The following is a 25,998-nucleotide window of genomic DNA, read 5'->3' on the forward strand; positions in this document are numbered from 1 at the left end:
TACTCATTTTATCATCCTCAGAAGGATGACATTTCAAGTTGTCGTTCATCAGAATGTGAATCAATGACTTGCTTGATTTCTGCAAGAGATACATTAATAAAACTCATTGACACTCCTTTCATCACCTGGTGTGGATGAAATACTCACACCGCAGGCATTGTGTTGGGTAATGGTGCTCATTGGGGTGACTGGAGACTCTGTGTTGTGGTTGAATGATAGAACAGTCCGGTAACTTTTTTTTTTGTGTATAGTGCTGATTTTTGTTCCAGGATATCACGAAACGAAACAAAACGTTTTATCCTGATATAACACTGGGAACAGAGGCCACAAGGTCGCACCAAACCTATACCTCATTTTTAAGCTTACATTGCAGTGCAACTTCGGCTTCTGCCTCAGTTCCTATTGCTACTGTGAACTAATCTAGCCTATACCAACTTCGCAGACCCTGTGGGCTGCAGGCCGAAGAAGCACGCTGCAAACATTGAGCACATTGGCAAGGAGAAATCTTTCCATAAGGCCTTATAGAGGAGACAGGCATACCCCCTCGCCCCCCAACTCTGAGCAGGGCCTTCAAATAAATACCCAGCTGTTATACTCTGACCTATCCATGTTTCGTGTAAATGCAATTATTAGTATAATCAATTATTTCTTACAAATGTACCCCCTCAAATGTCTTGGATCTTAAAGACAGCCTACTATCTTTCTGTCCAGCCCAGGTTTTTTTTAATTTGCAACTTCTTTTTTGCAGTAACTGGTTTCTAAGTAAGCCCGTTTAGCAGCAGATCTGGGCCTGGAGGAGAGGCAGAAACGGGGTATTTTTTTTTTTAACAGTGGCGGTAGCTCGAAAGATCCAGAGAAACTAGAGACAATGCAGCCATGCGACCACATCCTGTCCCTGCAGCTTAAACTCTGACTTCAGGTTGTTAATGGGGGATTCATCAAACCTGCCTAAGTAGCTGAAAGAAGATGAGGCCTTCTACCTGAATATATGGCGAACATTTGTTCTGCAGTTTAATCCCTAAGGGTTGTCCAACTCCAGGCCTCGAGGGCCGGATCCATGTCGGGTTTTAAGGATACCTCTCATTAATATTTGTGAGATAAATTTGCATAGAATGATTCTAAATGTAAGCACATTTTTCCTCACTTTGACATCCTACCTCCCAACCACCATCACTGTTCTTCTCCACCCCCACAACACACAGCGTTGGGGGTGAATTTAGGTTGCTGAGGGGCCAAAGAATAAACACAATTCCACCTGGTTGTGTTAGATATCTTGCACTCTTTGCCGGATCACCATTCTGTGCAATGCACTCGAGAAAGTGTCACGCGTGCTTTTTACGAATGCATTTAACAAACCGCCTCATTGAAAAGGAGATCCTTCCTGTGGTGAGGACCTGGGCCCCCATACTGTGAAGACGCTGCATATTTTAGAAGGTTGCTGTACAATCTCCCAGGTGAGACTAGCCCTCCACATTATCCACGAGCCTCAAGAAGCGCACTCGTGAGCAGGAGAGGGTGGCAATCCAGCGTAGCACCCTGATCACAAGACGAGGTAGCGCTTAAGGGGCAGGTGTGAAGAAGACTGCCCAAACATGGAAAGGGAATGGGATGGGTAACCCAACGAGGTGAATATCAGTTTAAGGATCTCACATTTTGAAGAATTTGGGCAATGTCTTGGCGTAGTACTCAATGAGTACTATTGACCTGGGTAACCATAAACATCAGTTATCTTTCAATATCGCCCTCTAGGGGCGAACCTGTGCTCTACAAATATACCTGTTAAGTTATGTGGACGCTCCGACAGGACCTCCTTGAGTACTGCAAGGCATCACTGAGCGTGACCTTCAGGAGCACCACAACTTAATTGCAGTGCCACCAACATAGTTGTGGGGCAGGGGCAGGCGTTCTCCTGGCATGCAAAGGGGTAACAACGGCCTGCGCTATCTTCTGCCTTTTCCCGGCCATGCCGCGTCTCACTGCGGGCATGAGGGAACGGATTGCCATACACTGTGCACTACAACCGGCCGTGCAGTTGAGTGGAAGGCCTCCTCCACCTCTCCCCAGATAACACATTACGTTCCACTTACCGCAGTCAGTGATGGACGTGCCCGCGTTATCTACGGGCACTCTGTGTTTGGCACAGGGCAGGTAGGGGTAAACCCGCCGAGCACATCTTCAGAAGTTGCCTTCGATGAAAGCGGAGTTCATAGAGCAATGATGGCCGCCATCCCATAGGAACTCAACACTTTCACCGTCTCCGTCACGAGGTGGAGCCATCCGGGGGCTGGTGTGACCAAGAGTCTCCTGGATGAAGATTCCACAAACCCTTTCACCCAAAAACACTCTGTACCAAGCACTTCAAATGGACCCGGTGATTGGGACACCCCCGTTTCCGGGCACCCCTTCCACGGATGACCACAAAATATAAAACATAAGGATCGTGTAGCAGAATGGCGCTCTGTGTACCCAGAGTTTGGCACCTCAATATGTTGTGATCTACTCAAGGAAACCCCCTCCGTCCTTCTAACAATGCGTCAACGCCCCTATTCTGGTAGACTGTGGTTTGCACCCCCAGTGGCTAGATAGGGAAGTGCAAGCATCAATTGCTTTGTAATATTACAAATAGCATATCAAAGCTTATTTTAAGCCAATTTAAAACACCTACTTATTCTGAAAATGCATCTGCTTGGATCATTGTTCTTCCCAAGCTCTGGACCCCAGATTTTTGACATCGACAGCGAGCAGTTGCCGGGAAGAGGCTCCGCCTACTTTTATTTATTTATTCATTTGTACCGCGCCAACGGCCGGTGGGCACGGGGGAGCACATGCGGCACAAACAAATATAAAACAAACCACAACAAACGCCCTGGAATCCGGGCGACAAACACGCGGATCAAATGCTGGCAGAACCAACATACAGACAACCAAGCCAAGCCACGGCACAAGAGCAGAAGCAGCCCAATTCAAGACCAAAATGGCCAAAAAAGCTCACTTGGGGTCTTGGGCGCTCCTTCAAATACCCAGAGTGAGCGCATTGCCCGCAAGTCGGGAGGAAGATCATTCCAGAAGCTAGGAGCTATGGGATCGAAGGCCGATCTTCCCACCTCTTTCAAGATTAACTTGGGGTGGGACAGCTTGCACACACACAACTCGAAAGATAGTCTAGACTTCAGATATGATGAGCTTATGCAATGCAGACATTTGTGAACAATGTTGCACTCGTCCATCAAAGATCACTCTGGGTCCGGGGTGGGATTAAATCCTGCCCCCGTTAAGTCAGCCCAACAGAGGTCGATGTGTCCCTGCGTCCCCAGTCCCCAGTGGTTCTACCTTAAGTCATCACTTCCCCAACAAACCCACCCATCTAACCTTTCCTGAGCCCCAACATTTCCCAATTTCTGATGCTCGGTCTGCATATCACCAGCCAACGGATCCCCACTTGCCTGAACCTTCCCCACTTTGGGACCTTCTGAATTGATCCTCTATCCTTCGAAGAGATTCTCCCATCGATCTGTTGCAACATCTCCAACCGCGGTGGCGCGTGCCGCGTGCTGACTGTTAACCCAACCGCGCTTTTTTAGGACCTCTACGTTGCTGGACCCTTGAAGGCTGGAGTCCGTTCAGCTTCTCTCAAGGGTACTCCAGTGCACCCTAAAATGGCTTCCCCCTTCCTCAAAGGCGTTCCACCAGCATGCACCAAAGACCGGCAGGTTGAGTCTGGCGTCGTGGCAGATGGAGCTCCTACTGGTCGTATTGGGCTTCTTCGCAATACAGCTCAGCCAGCTTGTTCCCAAATATTCATATAGAGATATGCCGGCGGTGGGGGTCCACGTTCAGTGCCAACCGGTCTCTAGACCTGCACTGGTCATCCTCGAGCCCGTTCTCAAACCCCTCCAGAAATCCACTGGAGTGCCCCTAAGTTCAGTTGGGTTTCTTTAAACTTGGTGGAGCCCTCCCCTTCAGAATCCGCTCTGGTGAGAGCCAGTGAGCGATGCCCATGCAGACTTGAGATGGTTCAGCACGGGAGGGGGAGGGGGTTGGCAGGGGGTGGTCAGGTATTTCTCCATCTCCCTGCCTGAAGGAGGTTGGCAACAAAAGGTCCTTTCAGAGGCCCCCCCTCTCTGGTCTCTGAAGCAGAAAGCCCTTGCATTTACTCAACTGTGTCCCCCTCACCCCTCCTGTTGGGGGCTGCACACTCTATAAGTCGCCACATCTGTTGCCCCCTTGGCCCCCACCCCAGAGCACTCCTCTCACTTCCCCCCTCCCATCTGATCCTCACTCTGACTCTGCGTCCACCAACTACCCTCTCTTAAACCAGACTGTGCTGCTTCCAAGCCACTCTCCCAAGTCCTATTCCTGTGTTGCACCTTACTGACCCCCCCACACCCAGCCCCCCTTCTCGCCTGACTCTCTCCCCATCAATCTGACCATGTCCTCTCATCCATTCGCTGGTGACCTTTTTACTTAAACACCTGTCCCCTTAATTTCTTATTAACAGCACTCACATACCTCTCCTGTTCTCTTCTTACCAGCTCCACTCAAACACATAACCTGGTCACCTCATGTCAGCTCCACTCAGACACCTCCCTCCCTCACTTCTTACCAGCTCCACTCAAACACATAACCTGGTCAGCTCCACTGAAACACCTCCCTCCCTCACTTCTTGCCAGCTCCACTTAAACACATAACCTGGTCACCTCATGTCAGCTCCACTCAGACACCTCCCTCCCTCACTTCTTGCCATCTCCACTCAAACACATAACCTTGTCACCTCATGTCAGCTCCACTCAAACACCTCCCTCCCTCTCTTCTTACCAGCTCCACTCAAACAAATCCTGGTCCCCTCATGTCAGCTCCACTCAGACACCTCCCTCCCTCACTTCTTGCCATCTCCACTCAAACACATAACCTTGTCACCTCATGTCAGCTCCACTCAAACACCTCCCTCCCTCACTTCTTACCAGCTCCACTCAAACACATCCTGGTCCCCTCATGTCAGCTCCACTCAGACACCTCCCTCCCTCACTTCTTGCCATCTCCACTCAAACACATAACCTTGTCACCTCATGTCAGCTCCACTCAAACACCTCCCTCCCTCACTTCTTACCAGCTCCACTCAAACACATCCTGGTCCCCTCATGTCAGCTCCACTCAAACACCTCCCTTCCACACTTCTTACCAGCTCTACTCAAACACATATCCTGGTCACCTCATGTCAGCTCCACTCAAACACCTCCCTCCCTCACTTCTTGCCAGCTCCACTCAAACACAATCACCTGCTCTCCTCCCTTCGTCCCTTCGTCCCGCCTCTCTTCTTCTTGTCTCTCTTCCTCTTGTCTTTCTGTCCACCTGTTGCACCTCTCTCCTTCATGCCCCCACCACTCCTGTTCCACTAAGCTTACCTTCCATGTACTTCTTCCTCACTCGGGCTCCTGTTCCGACTCCTCTCTAACATCTGCTCCCCTAAATGTTATCCCCCGCATCGTATTTCTGTTCCATTTGATCGGAAATTAATGGACCCCTGTGTCTCAATCTTGGCATTAGTTGGGATCCTAGGCCTGTGTGCCTCACTGCATTTGCTGAAGTCTGAACTCCTGCTGTCTGTCATGCTGAACTCCTGGATCCCCACAACCTGTCCCAGGCCTGCAGGCTCCAAGTGAGAGCACTGGCACCTGCTTTTCTTTCATCACCTTGTGCTGTTATGGGTTTGTACTGAGTCGAATCAAGCACATAGTAGCAGTGCGGCAAACCACTACACAGCATCCTGAATATCCTACATCGCTGAGTAACCAGGCGTAATTGCTGTATGTGCGGTGTGCTGTAGTGAATGCCATCGGCCTGGGTGTGAAAGCCTCCACTTTTCTGATTTTTAGCAATAAAATGACGCAGGTCATTCTGTTTTAGAAAGGGAGGTCTGCTAATCACACACCCTGTCTCCATGCCGCATGCCAAAATCACAGTGCTCTCGTGTGCCTTTGCTGAGGTAGTCTCGTGCCATCCCCAGCACCAGCCCTTCCGTGGCAGAAGGGCAGGTGTAAAGGTCAAAAGTGCATTCCGGACAGCTGCTGGAGAAGAAGGCTCTGACAGGTATAGGTGGCTTTTTAATTGTCAGCAACTCTGATTCAAATGTTAATACTTGTGTACCCTAATCAGCGTGGTGGCACATTAAACTGTACATAGAACCCACTTCTGGTTATGACATGGTAACTACTAGGATCACACAATTGTGCTACAGCATTTAGATGCACTATTAGTTTTAGGTTTGTGAGCAGTGCTTCAGCCATGACAATGCTGGTGTGTATGAGTTGTCTGGCATTGGGGGTCTCCACAATAGCCACGCGGGACAATGCCCAGGAACCTGCTCTCTTGGACCCTCTGAGGAAGGTCCACACCTTTCTTCCAGGGACCAGGAACTCTCGACAGAGGTCCCCTTGTCACTGGTGCTTCAAAAGAGGCCCTGACACAACGAAGCAGCTGTCACTCCAGGGTGCTGATCACTGAAGTCCTTTTTACATTGCAGACATGGGAACGGTGGAGTTATAGTAGCTCTGGGGAGAGGCTTAGGCCAGGAGATGGGTTCCACAATCCTGGATTCTGCTACGGATCCCTACACTTCCAGCCCCCTCCCAGCTCCTGCAGATAACACCCTCTGGGCACGATGTCAGAAGGCAACGGATACTCGCTACATCAGCCTGTATTAGGCCCCTGGCAACAGGCTTGCTTTGGACCAATCCACTGTATCATGTTACCATTAAAGGGGAAGGGAACCTTGCCCCCAGTTGATTCATCGATTGACTCGCAGAAGAAGAAGAAGGATTCACTGGAACTCTTTTGGTAATACCGTAAGTTCCAAAGCCCTCTGTCACAGATGCGAAAACACAAGGCTCCAGGGCAGTGACAAGCTCGGCTCCCTACCCATCCAAAAGAGACACTTGGGCGACACTGCTGTGAAGCAAGGACTCTGATGCCTGTGTACTGGAACCAGAATCTTTGAGCCGGCTCAACCGTGCTCCCCTCACTTTGTGCCACTACTCGCTGTATCGACACCGAATCGACCCAGTGAAGTGCATTGATATGATATGGCATTTATAACGTTCCTATACACAAGTGTTTCAAGACGCGAGTTGGCGGCCGCCTGCCGATGCGACTCAACTGCCGGCTCGCCACTGAGGAGGCACCCAACTCGCTGCATCCCGAGCGCTGACTTGACCCACCAGAAGCATCATCACAACCTAAGTAGACCAGCTGGAAGTCATCGGCTCACCCATTTCAAATTCTGGCTTGGTCCAGCGGGCGTATCATTTCGACCTGACTTGACCGCAGATGCAAGCTGTACGGAACCATCGACTCGAGCTGGCGTTGTCACCTGCGCCCAAGTGCTGTGTGCCCAATCGACTGCATCGCTGTATTTGGTGCTTCTCAGTGTGCAGCGTGCGGTTTTATATTACACATTCATAATCCTAAACAAGCATTGGCAAAGGCAACAGCTGTAACGTTTGTGCAGGGACTGCCACAATGGTACTTCCTGACCATAAGACGGCAACAGCTGGAAAATAGTGCGAGTATCTGGCCGTATGGTAGCAGTGCTTGGACAATGCCCCATCACAAGCCATAGCTGTTGCATTTGCTAATACTGGTTTTAGATGCGAGGTTGCACATTCTGTGTACAAATCGAGAGGTTGCAGGCAGACTTGGTTAATGCATTTGTATTCACTGTAGTGCATTGACAGCTTCAATTATGCCATTAACTCTCAGAAGAGTGCTTATATGCAAAGGCTGGCAGGCCCAGCACAGTACATTTGATGTTACTACTTGATAGGAGAGATCGTACGGGCTAGTTATCGATGCTCAAAAATGCACCAATCGCAAAAACCCTGCGTCAGCATCAACATCAGCTGTGCCCCCTTTTAGATTAACCACCCCCGGGGCAGTTCCTTGCCAGGCTGAGCTGCTACAGAATGAAGACTGTGCAGCCGGACCCCGGATGATAGCTCCATGACACCTGCACCTCCAGGCACAGTGGGGCGTCCTGCAGTCTCTCGGAGGCCATAAGAAAGTCCAGCCTAGGAAGATCTAGGGCCACAAAGCCATGTAGCGGAGTCCAGGGAGCTGTGCACTGTAGGAGCTGTGCACTGTAGGAGCTGTGCACTGTAGCCTGAACCGTCGAGAAGGGGAGTCGATTGGAACATTGCTGAGCTCTCCCTGTTGGGGGGATTGATAAAAAAAAGCACCCCAGGACCATGTGTTCCGATGTTGCCTGCGTGGCGCCCAACATTTACCACTGAAGCCCCCTGGTTGGTACTTTCTACTTTGGCACTTCTCAAATCCATCACACAACCACTCTTCAACGACACTTGCACCCTGTCTCTGCGGATCTAGTTAGCGCCTAGACTCAGCTGTGCATGCTCGAGACCCTGCCTCATACCACACTTAAGAAACACGCATCCCCCACCACAATCATACTCCCACCCCTCTCCCCCCCTTCCCAGCAGTCTTCCCCACTGGATCGGTTCCTTTATTGTCTAATCCCTCTTTCCTATCATCCTTCCCGCAACCCTACTCTTTCTTCCCCAAAGTCTATGGTCTGGTTGAAACCCTGGTGGGGTCACAAAAATCGCAATAGATATTCTTTCGGACAAGGCCGGGCACTGCAAGACTGCTGTGGTGGTCCTGGGCAGAGTATAAATATTGCATAACATAACTTCCAGTCTCTGAGTCTCTCTAGAGGCCCTGTGACTCGCCTAATCTATAACACGCCCCACATACAGAAAAAATGCCCGCTTCAGCTGCATGGCACTGTGATAAAACAACTCTCCCTGCCCACCGCCCTTCTGATGCCTTAATCCTGCTGCCTGCGAAAGTACTCCCTGCCTCTGGAAACAGCATACAGTCTATTGGCCTCATTACGAGTCGGCCGGTCCGGAAATAAAGTGCCAGCAACAACGTATAACGGCACCTTTCTGGACTGGCAACGCCAAGTCTGCGGTAGATCAGGCCCCTACTGGCAGATAAATGCCTGAATCACCGGGGCCATTAATAACGGTGACAATGACTCAGGCAAACCCCATCCCATGGGACCCCATGGAATGGGGAGTTACCGGCATGTCTGCCTGCAATATCTGGGTAAAACCGGGATATTGTGCGGCGGAGACAGTACAGTAGTTTCACGGTATCCTGCCAGAATTACTGGCGGGCTTCCGGAAAACTCATAATGAGCCCAATATGTTCACCCACACCTTTTAATCTTGAAGCTTAGAGGTTTTCATATACCTGGTCCTTGAGCCCTCTAACAGTTTACTCCTATCACCTTGGGCTCCGTGATTTTTATATTCGCAGCGCCTCTGGTGGAGTTACGCCTTTGAGGTCAGCCTGCGCTACCGCAAAGTGAGCCACTGAGTATTTCAAGGAGACCACTCCTCTTGCTTGCTTGTAACTAAGAAAGCCCGGCTAGGGCTTTGAGGAAAGTCCACTATACAGAGTTAGGACTCTGCGCACTGTTTCCCTTTGGTCTTCCGGGAACTGTGCATTAAGACACCATTTTTCTGCATACCTTTTCCTGGTTCCATCACTGCCACAGTCATCAATTCTGTTCCAATTTCTCCTGCCCTCTTTCTATTCACAAAACACGTAAACACCTGTTCCTGCTCGTTCGCCCCCTTCCTCTCCCCGCAACTTCTTCACGCCTACTCCTTCCTAGACACTCCTGTTCTTTGCTGCCTGCTCCTCCTTCGGCGCTCTACTCATTTGCCCTGCCCCCTGCGGCTCCATCTCTCCTCACTTGCCCGGCCCCCTGTGTGCCTTCTCTGCACCCTCTGCTCCGGCCGCTGTGCCCTCGGTGCACCTTACCCTGCCCCCTCCCAGAGAGGCCCCCATTCCAGGCCCCGCTGCCTCCACAATGGCAGGCTCGGACCGCGCTGATTGAGGGCCCTGCGGAAGAGAGGGGAGGACTGCTAGGCCCTGGAAATTCCTGCGGGGCAATGCACCTACACCGCCCCGCCCAAAGCCCCCCGAGAACCACAGTGCATTATGGACCGCATCGGCTACGCCCCCACTCCCCGCCGCCCCCATTCCTTTCCCCCTCGGCTGTAACTAAGCACCTTCCCGGATGCTTTCAGCACAGGCTTAGCTTCAGGTCCGCCGGGCCTGGCTGATCAAAGCGGCCCTTGGGCCCGGGCACAGGAGGAGGACTGCCCAGATCCGGGCACGCGGCAGGGCCGTGTCCGGATGGGCAGGAGCGCCCCCGCCCCCTCCCCATTCTAGACCCCTAATCCCCACCGACAGGGCCCTGTGCTTTGGGGAGGCGTCGCATCTGGAGATCAGGGGGAGAGAGGGAGGGAGAGAGAGGTGGAGGGAGAGGGCAGAGGGTGATCAGGGGAGACAGGGAGGGAGAGGGAGTTCAGGGAGAGAGAGAGAGGGAGAGAAGGGGAGGGAGATCAGGGGAGAGGGAGAGGGCCGAGGGAGATCAGGGAGAGAGGGGGAGGGAGAGGGCCGAGGGAGATCAGGGAGAGAGGGAGAGGGCCGAGGGAGATCAGCGGGAGGGGGAGGGCCGAGGAAGATCAGGGAGAGAGGGGGAGGGAGAGGGCTGAGGCAGAGAGGGGGAGACAGAGGGCTGAAGGAGATCAGGGAGAGAGCGAGGGAGATCAGGGAGAGAGGGGGAGGGAGAAGGCTCAGGGAGATCAGGGGGAGAGGGTCGAGGCAGAGAGGGTGAGGGAGAGGGCCGAGGGAGATCAGGGAGAGAGGGAGAGGGCCGAGGGAGATCAAGGAGAGAGGGGGAGGGAGAGGGCCGAGGGAGATCAGGGAGAGAGGGAGAGAGCCGAGGGAGATCAAGGGGAGAGGGTCGAGGCAGAGAGGGGGAGGGAGAGGGCCGAGGGAGATCAGGGAGAGAGGCAGAGGGAGAGTGCCGAAGGAGATCAAGGAGAGAGGGGGAGGGAGATGGCCGAGGGAGATCAGGGAGAGAGCTGAGGGAGATCAGGGAGAGACAGGGAGGGAGAGAGCCGAGGGAGATCAGGGAGAGAGGGGGAGGGAGAGAGTCGAGGGAGATCAGGGAGAGAGGGGGAGGGAGAGGGCCGATGCAGAGAGGGGGAGGGAGAGGGCCGAGGGAGATCAGGGAGAGAGGGAGAGGGCTGAGGGAGATCAAGGAGAGAGGGGGAGGGAGAGGGCCGAGGGAGATCAGGGAGAGAGGGGGAGAGAGAGGGCCGAGGGAGATCAGGGAGAGAGGGGGAGGGGGAGAGGGAGATCAGGGGAGAGAAGGGGAGGGAGATCAGGGAGAGAGAGGGAAGGAGAGAGCCGAGGGAGATCAGGGAGATCAGGGAGAGAGTGGGAGGGAGAGGGCCGAGGGAGATCAGGGAGAGAGGGGAGGGAGAGTGCCAAGGCAGAGAGGGGGAGGGAGAGGGCCGAGGGAGATCAGGGAGAGAGGGAGAGGGCTGAGGGAGATCAGGTGGAGAGAGGGATGGAGAGGGCAGAGGGAGATCAGGGAGAGAGGGGGAGGGAGAGGGCCGAGGGAGATCAGGGGAGAGAGGAAGGGAGAGGGTGAGGGAGATCAGGGAGAGAGAGGGAGGGAGAGAGCCGAGGGAGATCAGGGAGGGAAGGGGAGGAAGATCAGGGGGGAGGGAGAGGGCCGAGGGAGATCAGGGAGAGAGGGGGAGGAAGAGGGCCGAGGGATATCAGGGAGAGAGGGGGAGGGAGAGGACCGAGGGAGATCAGGGAGAGAGGGGGAGGGAGAGGGCCGAGGGAGATCAGGGTAGAGAGGGAGGGAGAGGGCGAGGGAGATCAGGGAGAGAGAGGGAGGGAGAGGGCCGAGGGAGATCAGGGAGAGAGGGGTAGGAAGAGGATCGAGGGAGATCAGGGAGAGAGGGGAGGGAGAGGGCCAAGGCAGAGAGGGGAGGGAGAGGGCTGAGGGAAATGAAGGAGAGAGGGGGAGGGAGAGGGCCGAGGCAGAAAGGGGGAGGGAGAGGGCTGAGGGAGATCAAGGAGAGAGGGGGAGGGAGAGGGCCGAGGCAGTGAGGGAGGAGGGAGAGAGCCGAGGGAGATCAGGGAGAGAGGGGGAGGGAGGGGGCCGAGGAAGATCAGGCAGAGAAGGGGGGGAGCTGAGATGCAAAGGCAGAGAGAACGAGTGCGAAGAGGTGGGCACGGGTATCGGGGGCGATGGGGGGATTAGAGAGAGAGAGAGCAGGAGAGATAGGAAGAGAAGGGGCTACCCCTCTCTCTCTTTCCATCTCAGAAGAGGGTATGGGGCAACGCTTTGGCAACACGTGTACATCTATGCGTCATACCAATCGAGTATTAGTGTCAGGTGCTGGAAGAGGAGGGAGAGGCATCTATATGAACGTGACACTGGGAAAGAGGTGTGTGTGAGAAAGAGAGGAGTGAAAGAAAAGAGAGAGAGAGAGAGAGAGAGTGAGGAGAGAAGAGAGAGAGAAGAGCGAGGAGAGAAGAGACAGAAGAGCAATAAGAGATAAGAGGGGGAGAAAAGAGCGAGAGAGAATGGAGTGACAGCAGGGAAGAAGGAGCGAAAAGAGAGAGAGGACAGAAGAGAGTAGATGGGAGAAGAGAGAGAAGAGAGAGTGGGGAGAAGAGGGAGTGGAGAGAAAGAGAAGAGTGGAGAGAGGTGAGAAGAAAGGAGATATGAGAAGCGAGAAAGAGGAGAGGAGCGAAAGAAGAGCAAGAGAAAGAGAGTAGTGAAATAGGAGAGGATGCAGAGAGGAGAGAAGAGAGAGAAGACAGAAGAGGGAAATGAAAGAGAGAGAAGAGAGAGAGAGCATCGAGAAATGAGAGAGTGGAGAGAGAGAAGAGGGAGAGAAAAGAATAGAGAGAAGAGGGACAGAAGAGAGAGGAGAGAGAAGGAGAGAAAAGAGAGAGAGATAGAGCAGATAGAGAGGAGGGAGTAAGAAGAGAGAGAGAAGAGGGAGACAGAAAGGAGAGAAGAGAGAGGGAAGAAAGAGAGAGATAGAGAGAGAGAAGAGGGGGAGCAAGAAAGGACAAGAGATCAATTGGAAGCATGGGCGAGAGTGTGTGTGTGTGAGAGAGAGAGAGAGAGAGAGAGAGAAAGAGAGAAGAGTAAGAGAAGAGAGAGTAGATGGGGAAAAGAGAGAGAGCGGAGAGAAGAGAGAGAGAGAGAGCGAGAATAGAGAAGAGGGAGAGGAGAGAGGAGAGGGGAGAGAAGGGGAGAGAGAGGAGAGAAGGGGAGAAGAAGAGAGAGAAGAGGGAGATGAAAGAGGGTAGATTGGAGAAGAGAGAGAGAAGGGGGAGAAAGAGAGAGAGGAGAAAAGAGGGAGAGCAGAGAGAGGAGAGAAGAGGGAGATAAAAGATAGAGGAGAGAAGAAGGAGAAGAGAGAGAGGAAACGAGAGTAGATGAAGACGAGAGAGGTGAGAGAAGTGAGAGCAGAGGGAGATAAAAGAGAGAGAGGAGAGAAATGGGAGAGGACAGAGGGAGGAGAGAAGAGCGAGAAATGGAGAAAAGAGAGAAGATGGAGAGAAAAAGAGAGAGAGAAGAAGGAGTGGAGAGACAGGGAGAGGGGGAGAGGAATAGTTGCTCTAAGAAAAGGCAATGGCAGTGCCCAATTCTCTGAAGACCTACTCTCAAGACATGGGGCCTCATTACGAGGAAGGCGCTAACGGGGCCGGTAGAGCTGCCGGCCCCGTTTACCCCCTACCGCCTCATTACGAGGTCCGCTCGCGGGACCCTCTAAGGACGCCTGGTTTTACCAGATGTCCTTAGCGGGTCCCACGAGCGGCCCAGCATGCTTACAATGGGCCCATCATTAACGGGCCCGTTGTTAGCATGCTGCCCATTCCCATTGAGCCCTATGGGGGCTGAAATAGCATGCTCACCATTCCCATTGAGCCCTATGGGGGCTGAAATGGGGGCCCGTCATTAACGGGCCGGTTGTTAGCATGCTCCCCATTCCCATTGAGCCCTATGGGGGCTGAAATGGGGGCCCGTCATTAACGGGCCCGTTTTTAGCATGCTCCCCATTCCCATTGAGTCCTATGGGGGCTGAAATGGGGGCCCGTCATTAACGGGCCCGTTGTTAGCATGCTCCCCATTCCCATTGAGCCCTATGGGGGCTGAAATGGGGGCCCGTCATTAACGGGCCCGTTGTTAGCATGCTCCCCATTCCCATTGAGCCCTATGGGGGCTGAAATGGGGGCCCGTCATTAACGGGCCAGTTGTTAGCATGCTCCCCATTCCCATTGAGCCCTATGGGGGCTGAAATGGGAATGGGGATGGACTGGGTCCGGGTTCCTTGAATGGGGAAATTACGGGCCCTCCAAGGTCGGAATGGCCCGGTCTATCCCCATTCAGGGAACCCGGATCCGGTATCCGGAATGGGGGTAGCCATGCCGCAAAAAGCGGCATGGCTACCTCTTTCCTCGTAATGAGGCCCATGGTCCGGGCCCACTATGGATCTCCGGATCTGACTTTTCAATTGTGCTTTTAAACTCGGCAATGGAGTGTGGGCCTCAGAAACCAACCAATTACTTTTCTGTCAAGGAAAACTGAAGGTCCACAGTGTCCCCTGCACTGGCTAAGCATAGAACCAAGTAGGACCCCACCACTGTCGTAATGGGGCGCCCACACATGTCCTGGGAGGGGGCCCCTCAGACTATAAAAAAAAAATTCTAACAAATTTAAAATTACAAAACAGAAAAAATAGTTTCTTTTTGAAGCCACTCTGCCTTCATACATACATTATTTCTGTTACAGCGTAACAATGAATTTCTTTATGAATGTAGAGTGACTAGAAAAAGATACTATTTCTTTTTGAAGTCTGAGGGCTCCCCCACCCCATTGCATGGCAGCCTCCAAGCTAGAGGCCTCCATGTCATGGGACGGGGGAGCTCTATGACTTCAGAAAGAAATAGTTTCTGTTTGAAGTCACTCTGCCTTCATAAAGAAATTATGTCTGTTCCAGTTCGGTCCTTCAACGGAAATCATTTCTTTATGAAGTCGAGTGACATCAAAAAGAAAAAGAAACCATTTCTTTTTGAAATAATGGGGCTCCCCTCCACCCCATGACACGGAGGCTTCCAGATCCTCTGCAGATGACGGGAACAAGCGTTCCTGGCCGCTGCAGGTCTCGTTCCCTGGACCAACGGATTAAAGGAGAGAAAATGCATTTTCCTTTAATGTGTGTGTGTTGTGCATGCATGTCAGTGTGTGTGTGTGTGTCTATATATATATATATATAATGTAATGTGCATTAATGAGTGAGCGCATGATGCAGCCTGGGTATGCCTGTGTGAGTGTATGGTGAAAAGGTGCACACTTAAATATATGCGTGGCTGCCTGGGTGTGCCTGTATGGTGAAAGGGTGCACACTTAAATGTATGGTTGACTGCCTGGATGTGCCTGTATGGTGAAAGGGTGCACACTTAAATGTATGGGTTGCTGGGTGTGTGCATGTATGTGTATGGTGAATGGCGTTTGTGCTTGTAATCAGGGGCTCAACAAAACCTACATTTCGAGGGGGGGGCTAACCCTTCAAATGTTGGGAGAGGTGCTAACTTCACGGGCGGCGACAGAAGGGCAAACTTATTTATGTGGGGGCATCTAACTTCTTCACGCATTTTAATGAGACTATTCTAGTGCAGCTTCATTGTTACAAGCAGTTAACTCTCATCCTTTAACTCTAAAAGCACTGTTCTGTGCGGCAATGGCTTTGTAGGTCAGCCAGGTCGAGTCAACATAGCACAAAATTTCAGGGGTTGGCGGAGAGCACTGAAGCCCAGTCAGATCAATGGTGTTGTGGCACTGCTTGTGTTTAATGCCATGATTACTTATTGGTAATCTTCATTACTCACAGCCCCATTCTTTCTCGTCCCAGTACATGTGTATGAGGCACTTTGCTTCATACACAAGTACTGGGATGAGTTAGCGGGACATGGAGGTAATGCCTGGCTTAGTTACCCGTAATCTTCATTACTCCTATCCACACTCTTTTTCGTTCTAGTACTTACCTATGGGCAAGGTGCCTCATGCATCAGCATTGGGACAAGGAAGAGGGACGTGGAGGTAATTCTGGGCCGATATGCAGATTTTGGGGGTTGTGGCAGGGGGTTGGACGGAGAGGGGATATGTGACAGAGTGGGGATTGTGAGATAAATCGTATTGGTAATCCATCTCCAGGCTAAGCAGGCGTGATATGTGGTATTAGTGGCTAGAGAGGTATTTTGAGGCAGCCAGTCTAGTCATTTCTTAGTTTGTCTTGACTTTATTTAACTGGGCATCTCTGATAAAGCAGTCCCTCTAAGTGTAATTAACTGGCTAGATTGGCATTTGGGTGCTGTCAGTGTAGCCATTTCTTACTGTGGCATTGTATATTTTTCTGGGCATCTGTCATAAAACAACATGATAAGGATTATTGCTTCCACTAGCATTTTGGTGCAACCAGTCTAGGTATGTCTAAATGTTGCCTGGCATGCTTTACTGTAAAATGTGTCTAGACTGGGTCTATAATGTGCAGACAGTTGGACATGTTTTCATTGTGGCATGGCATTTTTAATAGCTAAGCATTACATTAATTAAAGCAATATTGTTCCTTTGCACTGTTGGTGACTTGCATGTATTGGATTTTTGGACTGGAGTTACTCTACAAAATAATTGCAAATGCTTTAGCTTTTTAGCCAATTATTCTCAGAAAGTGTGCTGCATAATGCTTCTCCTAGTACAGTGTGCGGCATACCCCTGAAGCAGCAGGTTTGAGCGTATTGCACAAGCGTAGTGATCTAGACTGGCCCAGAGTGTGGCGCAACCCGTAATTTGTTGCTGAGTGGGTGGGAGGGGGACCTTCAGCATGGCTCGAAGGGGCCCCCCAAAGTTTGTTTTACGCCACTGGACCCCACTGCTGGTTGACGTGGAAGAAAGGCGAAGGAATTCTAGCTAAATCCAGCAAAAGTGACCACATGCTGGCGATCAAAACATCCTTACGCTCTAGCAGACTATCTGCTCAAAGCGAAGAACTCCCAAACAAACCAATCTATCGATATGGGCAGAATCAGCAACCACAAGCTGGTGACTGAAAGATATCAACAGCCTAGCCAATAATCTGCTCAACAAAAGAACCCCAAAGAACTGATCACGAAGCACAACTCAACAACCACAGCTGGTGATCGAAAGATCCCTGTTTCAGCAGATTAAGTGCTCAATGGATGAGCCCGCAAACACAACAAATGAAAATCACAGAATCAGTGGCCCCCGGGTGTTGATCGAAGGAGTCCTACACTGCAGAAGATTATCTACTCACAGCGAACAACCCCAAATACAATCGATCAATGAACACATAACTTGTAAGCTGGTGATCGAAGGAGCCCTTCAGCGTAGATTATCTACTCACAGTTAAGAGCCGCCAACACAACTGATAAATGGGCACAGAAACAGTAAACTGGCGATCGTAGGGGACCTACACTGTAGAAGATTATCTACTCACAGCAAAGAACCCCCAAACACAACTGATCAATATGAGCACAGAAATGGTAAGCTGCTGCTCAGGCTCAGTAGGACCATCTACTCAGTGTGAAGAACACCCAGGCAAAACAACCGATTAACAAGCACAGGATGAGTGACCACCAACTAGTGATCAGAAATTCCTCCACAACAACAGATTATCTACTAACTGTAAAAAAAACACTTGCAACAACCATTCAATAAGCACAGGATCCGTGACCAGAGGCTGCTGATCAAGACCGCCCTACATAGTAGCAGATTATCTACTCACAGCTAAGAAAACCTAAACAAAACAACCAATCACAAAGCACAGCTCCAGAGACCACATACCTGTGATCAAAAGATCCATACATCTTTTCAGATTATCTGCTGACGGGATCATTCAGTACAGGACCAGAGGCCATAAACTGGTGGTCAAAAGATCCCTATCTTTTAACATATTATTTTACTCACTGTGAAGAACCCCCAAACATAACAACCGATTAACAAGCACAGCATGAGTTACCACAAACTGGTAATAAAAGGATCCCCCTATAATGACAGATTATCTACTCATTGTAAATATCCCCGATTCACAGCAACCAATCAATACACACAGGATCCGGGATCGCAGGCTGTTGATCAAGAGAGCCCTACATAGTAGCAGATTATCTGATCACAGCTAAGAAACATCCAACACAGCATCTGATCAATAAACCCAAAATCAGCAAATGCTGGCTGGTGATCTACTCTCAGCAAAGAAACTCTAAACAAAACAATCAGTCTATAAGCAGAGCAGCAGCGACAGCATACCTCTGATCAAAAGATCTGCACACCTTTTCAGATTCTCTGCTGATGGGAGCACCCCACGAACAAAACAATCATCAAGTGCAGGATCAGTGGCCAGAAGCCAGTGGCTTAAAGATTCCTACATCCGACTCTGTGGAACTCGCTTCCCCCATGTACTGGACACACGCAAGACTATAGGACATTCCGCAAAGCTCTAAAAACGTGGTTCTTTCCGTAACACCAACCACAACCTTCTGAAGCGATTGAAACCCTAGCAACCCGATGACTAATGCTCAATGCAACTCCCAACAATGTCATCAATGAATGCGCTCAAAAATGTGGCTACCAAGCAACCGCATCCCTGAACTGCAGAATGTTCATCTCCTTAGATCACAACTCCACGCAATTCCCTCTCCTTACTAATATTCACATATCCTTGCCAGTATCCTTGCTGCCTCTTCACCATAATAGACTCACAACAAAGCCTCTGTCTACTCCCTGTCCACCTCTGGTACATTTCCTGCCCCCACGATGTCACTACGTACTCCTCAGACCCTTTGTTTTCCCATTCATTGCCAGATGCCCCCATGCCCCTCAAGTTCCCTGTGATGTCGCTATCTAACCAGCCCCTCTGGTCCCCGTGGTATCACTGGGTGCACCCAAGCCCCCAGTGGTTCCTCATGATGTCGCTGTGTGCCCCCAGCCCCTTTGGCCCCCACATGTGGTCGCTGTGTACCCTGTACCCTTTGTTCCCCCGTGCTGTCGCTGTATGCCCAGCCCCCTCTAGCCCCTGTGATGTCATCAGGTGCCCTATGTTCCCCCAGCCCCTTTCGTCCCCCGTGTTGTTGTGTGTACCCCCTGCCCTCTGGATCCCCGTGTTGTCGCTATGTGCCCCTCTGGTCCACTGTGCTGTCGCTGTATGCCCAGCCCCCTCTAGTCCATGTGATGTTGCTGTGTGCCCCTCTGGTCCCTTGTGTTGTCGCTGTGTACCCTCTGCCCTCTGGTTCGCTGTGATTTCGCTGTGCACCCCTCTGGTCCCCGTGATGTCACTGTCTGCCCCCAGCCCCTCGTTTCCCCTCAGGTTCCATGTTCCGCTGTGTACCCACAATGCCTCAAGTCCCATGTTTCACTGTGTTCCCAGACCCCCTAGTTCTGGACTTGTCACTGCCCCCCAAACCCCAGGTCCACCGTGATGTCTCTGTGTGCCCCTGCTCCCCCTGCTCCCCTAAGATATCGCTGTGTGCCCCATAACCCTCTTGTGTTCGTTTTGTCTCTGTGTGCCCCAGCCCCCCTTTGGGCCCCCCTTGATATCCCTGGGTACCCCTGCCCCTCTGATCCCTGTGATGTCTCACTGTGCCCCCAGCACTCTCGGGCCCTCAACGCTTTCGCTGTAGGCCCAAACCCCCTGCTCCCCTACAATGACGCTGTGTGCCCTAACCCCTCCGGCCCTCGCGTACCGTTTCCCTCCTGTTTGTGTATTGGCTCTTGCACTGTCTGGGTGTCACTAAAGCGTGTCTAGTGGCTAGCATTCACACTCTCACTGTTCATGGCCTGTGTGAGTGTCTTTGCGTTTTCCCTTGTTCCCTCCCTTGTTTTCTAGTGCTTTTGAAACACATTGTATGTGGGCGCTGTGTGGATGGACCATCATATCATATCACTACGCTTACTCTCTCCTCTACACCATCACACAATTAGAGTGCAGCTACACCCCTCGATCAATTCGGCCTAGCTGCTCACGTACGAACACTATCTCATCTACACCTCATCATTCTAATAAAACCATCATTCTAATGAAATGCAGCTATACCCCACGAAAAACCGGCCTATCTGCACACATAAGCGTCCCACAGGCCTAACGCAGCCAGAACCCAGTCTAGGTGTCCACCCGCCAGACTGCACACATTGAACCGATACCAATACCACCACACCTAATGCTAGGCTGCAGCTACCATCAAGCAACTACATCAGCTGCACACATAACTGGTGCTCCCAAGCACCCTATGACACCCTACTCTTTCAACTGACCGTGACTACGGTCCCCGAGGGCATTCAACCTACCAGCGCTTTGATGTCATACCAATGATATATAGAGCGTTATATAAATGCAAAATAACGTAACATAACGTAACATTTTAGCATATTATTTTACTCACTATGAAGAAGTCCCAAACAAAAATATACGGATTATCAAGCATAGCATCAGCAACCACACGCTGATGATTGAATGTTTCCTACACCCTATCTATCTGCTGCTCACAGTGAAGAAACCCCCAGCGCTATAACCAATCGATAAGCACAGAATCAGCTACTACAGGCTGGTGATAGAACGTTTCCTACACCCTATCTATCTGCGGCTCACAGTGAAGAAACCCCCAGCACTATAACCAATCGATAAGCACAGAATCAGCTACTGCAGGCTGGTGATTGAACGTTTCCTACACCCTATCTATCTGCTGCTCACAGTGAAGAAACCCCCAGCGCTATAACCAATCGATAAGCACAGAACCAGCTACTGCAGGCTGGTGATAGAACGTTTCCTACACCCTATCTATCTGCTGCTCACAGTGAAGAAACCCCCAGCACAATAACCACAGAATCAGCTACTGCAGGCTGGTGATTGAATGTTTCCTACACCCTATCTATCTGCTGCTCACAGTGAAGAAACCCCCAGTGCTATAACCAATCGATAAGCACAGAATCGAATCAGCTACTGCAGGCTGGTGATAGAACGTTTCCTACACCCTATCTATCTGCTGCTCACAGGGAAGAAACCCCCAGCGCTATAACCAATTGATAAGCACAGAATCAGCAACCACAGGCTGGTGATTGAATGTTTCCTACACCCTATCTATCTGCTGCTCACAGTGAAGAAACCCCCAGCACTATAACCAATCGATAAGCACAGAATCAGCTACTGCAGGCTGGTGATAGAACGTTTCCTACACCCTATCTATCTGCTGCTCACAGTGAAGAAACCCACAGCGCTATAACCAATCGATAAGCACAGAATCAGCTACTGCAGGCTGGTGATAGAACGTTTCCTACACCCTATCTATCTGCTGCTCACAGTGAAGAAACCCCCAGCGCTATAACCAATCGATAAGCACAGAATCAGCTACTGCAGGCTGGTGATAGAACGTTTCCTACACCCTATCTATCTGCTGCTCACAGTGAAGAAACCCCCAGCGCTATAACCAATCGATAAGCACAGAATCAGCTACTGCAGGCTGGTGATAGAACGTTTCCTACACCCTATCTATCTGCTGCTCACAGTGAAGAAACCCCCAGCGCTATAACCAATCGATAAGCACAGAATCAGCTACTGCAGGCTGGTGATTAAAAGGTTCCTACACCCTATCTATCTGCTGCTCACAGTGAAGAAACCCCCAGCGCTATAACCAAGCGATAAGCACAGAATCAGCTACTGCAGGCTGGTGATAGAACGTTTCCTACACCCTATCTATCTGCTGCTCACAGTGAAGAAACCCCCAGCGCTATAACCAATCGATAAGCACAGAATCAGCTACTGCAGGCTGGTGATTAAAAGGTTCCTACACCCTATCTATCTGCTGCTCACAGTGAAGAAACCCCCAGCGCTATAACCAAGCGATAAGCACAGAATCAGCTACTGCAGGCTGGTGATAGAACGTTTCCTACACCCTATCTATCTGCTGCTCACAGTGAAGAAACCCCCAGCGCTATAACCAATCGATAAGCACAGAATCAGCTACTGCAGGCTGGTGATAGAACGTTTCCTACACCCTATCTATCTCCTGCTCACAGTGAAGAACGCCCCAGCACAATAACCACAGAATCAGCTACTGCAGGCTGGTGATTGAATGTTTCCTACACCCTATCTATCTGCTGCTCACAGTGAAGAAACCCCCAGCGCTATAACCAATCGATAAGCACAGAATCAGCTACTGCAGGCTGGTGATTGAAAGTTCCTACACCCTATCTATCTGCTGCTCACAGTGAAGAAACCCCCAGCGCTATAACCAATCGATAAGCACAGAATCAGCTACTGCAGGCTGGTGATAGAACGTTTCCTACACCCTATCTATCTGCTGCTCACAGTGAAGAAACCCCCAGCGCTATAACCAATCGATAAGCACAGAATCAGCTACTGCAGGCTGGTGATAGAACGTTTCCTACACCCTATCTATCTGCTGCTCACAGTGAAGAAACCCCCAGCGCTATAACCAATCGATAAGCACAGAATCAGCTACTGCAGGCAGGTGATAGAACATTTCCTACACCCTATCTATCTGATATGATATGATATGGCATTTATAATGCGCCTATACACAAGTGTTTCAAGGCGCGACGAGGCAGGGGGGGAACAAGGGGAGACAAACAACGATCCTACTAGGCCAGGTGTCATTCAGATCGCGCAAGTGCAAGGGTAGAGGGGAAGGGAAAAGTGCAAGGGGGATGGGAGACGGGAAAGTGCAGTACTGGGTTAGTAGAACAACAAGATAAATACTAAGGGCCAGCTGGTGGCAAGTGCAAGGTAAGTGCAGACAAGTGCTGGGAAGGGGGGGCTGTAGGGATACAGAGACAGTCCCGCAGTGCAGGCGTTGCTAGGGAGGCAGTGCAGGAGAGAGTGGCTGGGCCAAGGACCGAGATCGGTGAGTGGCCCAGTTGGGGATTCAGTGCAGTTTCAGTAATTTTAGCAGGGGAGAGGGGGAGAGAAAGCGGAGGCAAAGAGGAAGGTTTTGAGGTGCTTCCGGAACCGGAGATGGTTCTCCTCAAGTTTCAGGGAGGCCGGAAGGCTGTTCCAGAGGGAGGCCCCTGCTGAGGAGAGAGATCTGCTCCCAACTCGTTGCTTGGAGAAGCGGCTGACCCTGAGGGAGTTGGAGGCGGATGAGCGAAGAGCTCGAGAAGGAAGATTTTAGGAAGAGAGAGTTGAAGGTATTTTGGCCCAAGGCCCCAGAAGGCCTTGTGGACAATGCAGAGGGTTTTGAACTTAATCCTCGCAGCCACTCGGAGCCAGTGTAGCAATTGCAGTCCTGGAGAGATACAGTCCCTGGGCTTGAGGCCAAGGACAAGTCTCGCAGTCCTGTTCTGGATGAGTTGCAAAGGGCGGAGAGTAGAGGCAGGCAGATTTAGATAGAGGCTGTTATAGTAGTCCAGCTTCGAGAGAACCAGGGCTCTTGAGACAGTGAGCTTCTGGGGGAGGGAGAGGAAAGGAAGGATACCTCTGAGGAGGTGTAGCTGGTAGTGAGACTTCTTAGAGACGTCAGAAATGTGAGGAGAGAAAGAGAGTGTGGAGTCGAAGATGACCCCAAGGTTTTTTGCCTTGCAGGTAGGAGCAGGAAGAGGGCCAGGAGAGGCCGGCCAGAGAGCTGCAGGGAAGGAGGGAGTGGGTGTGCCGATGAGTAGGATCTCAGTCTTACTGGCATTAAGGCAGAGGTCATTGGCGGCACACCACTTCTGGATAGCAGAGAGACAGTCAGAGATGAGGGAAGGAGAGGAGGAGGCCGAGGGTAGCCTGAAAATGAGCTGGGTATCATCCGCATAGCACTGAAAGTTGGGGCAGAGAGCGGCGATGCGGTGGGCGAGAATTGCCAGATACTGGTTGAACAGCTAGGGAGAGATGTTAGACCCCTAGGGGACACCACAGGTAGAGAAAAAGATGTCAGAGAGGAAGGACCCCAGTTGGACCTGGGAGGGTCGATTGGAGAGGAAAGAGGTCAGCCACGCCAGAGCCTGACCAGTGATACCCAGGTTATCACGGAGACGGTTGAGCAGGATGGCATGGTTGACAGTGTCAAAGGCAGAAGAGAGATCGAGCAGGATGAGAACACACGGAGTGTTGGAGTCGAGATTCAAGAGCAGGTCCTCACGGATGTTCAGGAGAGCAGTTTCCATGCTTCTGGCAGCTCTGAAGCCAGATTGATGGTCATGAAGACTTCCAACAGATTCAGCATGGAGATTAAGCTGGGAGATGGCCAGTTTCTCCAGGAGCTTGCCCGGGAAGGGAGTGATAGAGATCTGCTGCTCACACAGTGAAGAAAGCCCTGTCACAATAACCAAACAATAAGCACAGAATCAGCTACTGCAGGCTGGTGATTGAAAGATTCCTACACCCTATCTATCAGCTGCTCACACAGTCAAGAAACCATTGGTACAATAACCAAACAGTAGAGCACTAGGGTCTCAATGCCCTGGTTTAGGCTTTCATTGGTTCCACTACGTAAGCAGGTGCGACAAACCAATATGTTATGGATGAAAAGTAAGTTGGTACTCGATGCCAAGAAGGCGAAGAAGGCACTAAAGACCTATAAGGTAGCCATTTTCGAAGCCAAAGGGGATTTTCTTTATGGTGAGATCAAGCGGGCTGGGAACCAGGCAAGGGAAGTGTATTCAGTGGTTTCCAAATTCTGTAAAGCAAACTGTATTGCCACATCTCCTGTTTCCTCCCAGGCACAGGTCAACGTCTTTAACATCTTTTTTGAGGAAAAGACTGTAGCAATACAGAAGAGTACTGAGATATCGATGGATGGGGTGGGATTGTTCAACCCACAGGTAGATGTTGTCAGACCAGCGAATTGGGGGACTGAGGAGCGCTTCAGGTTCCAACCTGTGACAGAGGAATTGATATATTCCCTCATTTCATCATTTTAAAACTCAAGCCAACTAATAGTCTTGCATTTGTGATGCCGGCCTGTACCGCGAGGCGGCTAGCCTTGAATATCACACCCTTCATGACTACTTTTGTGAACAAATCCCTGACACAGGGCCCGGTCCTGGAATGCACTAAAAAATGCAATATTGAAACCACTTTACAAAAGAAAACAATATGGACCCAGGCGTTCTTAAAAAATTACCGGTCAGTTTCTGGCCTGATTTGGCCCGCTAAAGTGTTGAAGCAAGTAGTCACCTCCCAATGTCAAGCCGTTGTAGATAAAGAGGGATTGCTGTGTAAAGGAGGGCCCAGACATGGCCTGCACCCCGTCCCCTCATTTCGAGGTACCAGGAACGCGCTCGCCAAGGTGTGTGACGTATGAAGAGCAAATGAACCTACAAAGAGCTGCAGTGGGACTCTGCCCAGTATACATCAGAAGATCAATACCCGTTGAAGCACCCATAACCAGACAACCCTGGGCAGCATGGTACCCTATCAGACAGCCATACCAGCCACTGATACGAAATGAGGAGTACCTACACACAGTCCACGAAGAGACCCCAAAAGCATTAATGGAAGGCCAGTGGAAATGACACAAGGGCCTGAACAGATTCGAGAATGAACAAGAACAGCTATCGAAGATAATGCGCCAGTGCGAGTAACTACAAAATTGAATGGAATAGGCACAGAGAGGAGACAATGTTACATCGCCAGGAAACAGTGTTACGAGACAAGATGGAAGCAACCGTCCTGTTAAACGTGTGTAAATAGGCTTGAAACGCAAGATGCTAAGAAATCGATATTGCTTGCAATGCTTAGTAGAAGATTGAGCGGAAAGCGCCAACCGTATATCTACCTCAATAAGGCACATTATACAAGTGCGACTCCATTTTGTAAAATCAGAAAGGTACCCAGGCGGCCAGAGGCCTGCCAGGCCAAGTTTCGAAACCCAGCCAAAGGCAAGAGAAGGAGCCGAATCGAAACTCAACAAAGAGCGGCTCATGCCTAGGAAATCGAGGTCAACCTGAGAAGGGGAGGAGAGCGTCAGCTAACAAGACTCCAACTTCAGAGCATACCAGCCTGCCCCATGAAGGTGAAGATAAGGGAGGCCCATGCAGGTGGCTAGGCCGACACAGAATTAAATGCACTAAAA

General features: G+C 51.0%; 1 protein-coding gene across 4 annotated transcripts in view; it reads right to left on the bottom strand.

Annotated features, from left to right (window-relative positions):
- The window catches only part of BLACAT1 (BLACAT1 overlapping LEMD1 locus), a 199,711-nt gene that overhangs the window by 113,088 nt on the left and 60,625 nt on the right, over positions 1 to 25,998 (bottom strand). The window contains exon 1 of one of the 4 annotated variants that reach the window (XM_069633151.1): positions 2,088 to 2,504. The exons of the other annotated variants lie outside the window; for them this stretch is intronic. The gene's annotated coding sequence lies outside the window, so the exon portion shown is untranslated. Of the gene's footprint in view, positions 1 to 2,087; positions 2,505 to 25,998 lie in introns of those variants that run through there. 4 annotated transcript variants of the gene reach the window in all.

Source organism: Ambystoma mexicanum, chromosome 13, assembly GCF_040938575.1.
Source record: "Ambystoma mexicanum isolate Mex_15411 chromosome 13, UKY_AmexF1_1, whole genome shotgun sequence".
Classification (NCBI taxonomy): Eukaryota; Metazoa; Chordata; class Amphibia; order Caudata; family Ambystomatidae; genus Ambystoma; species Ambystoma mexicanum.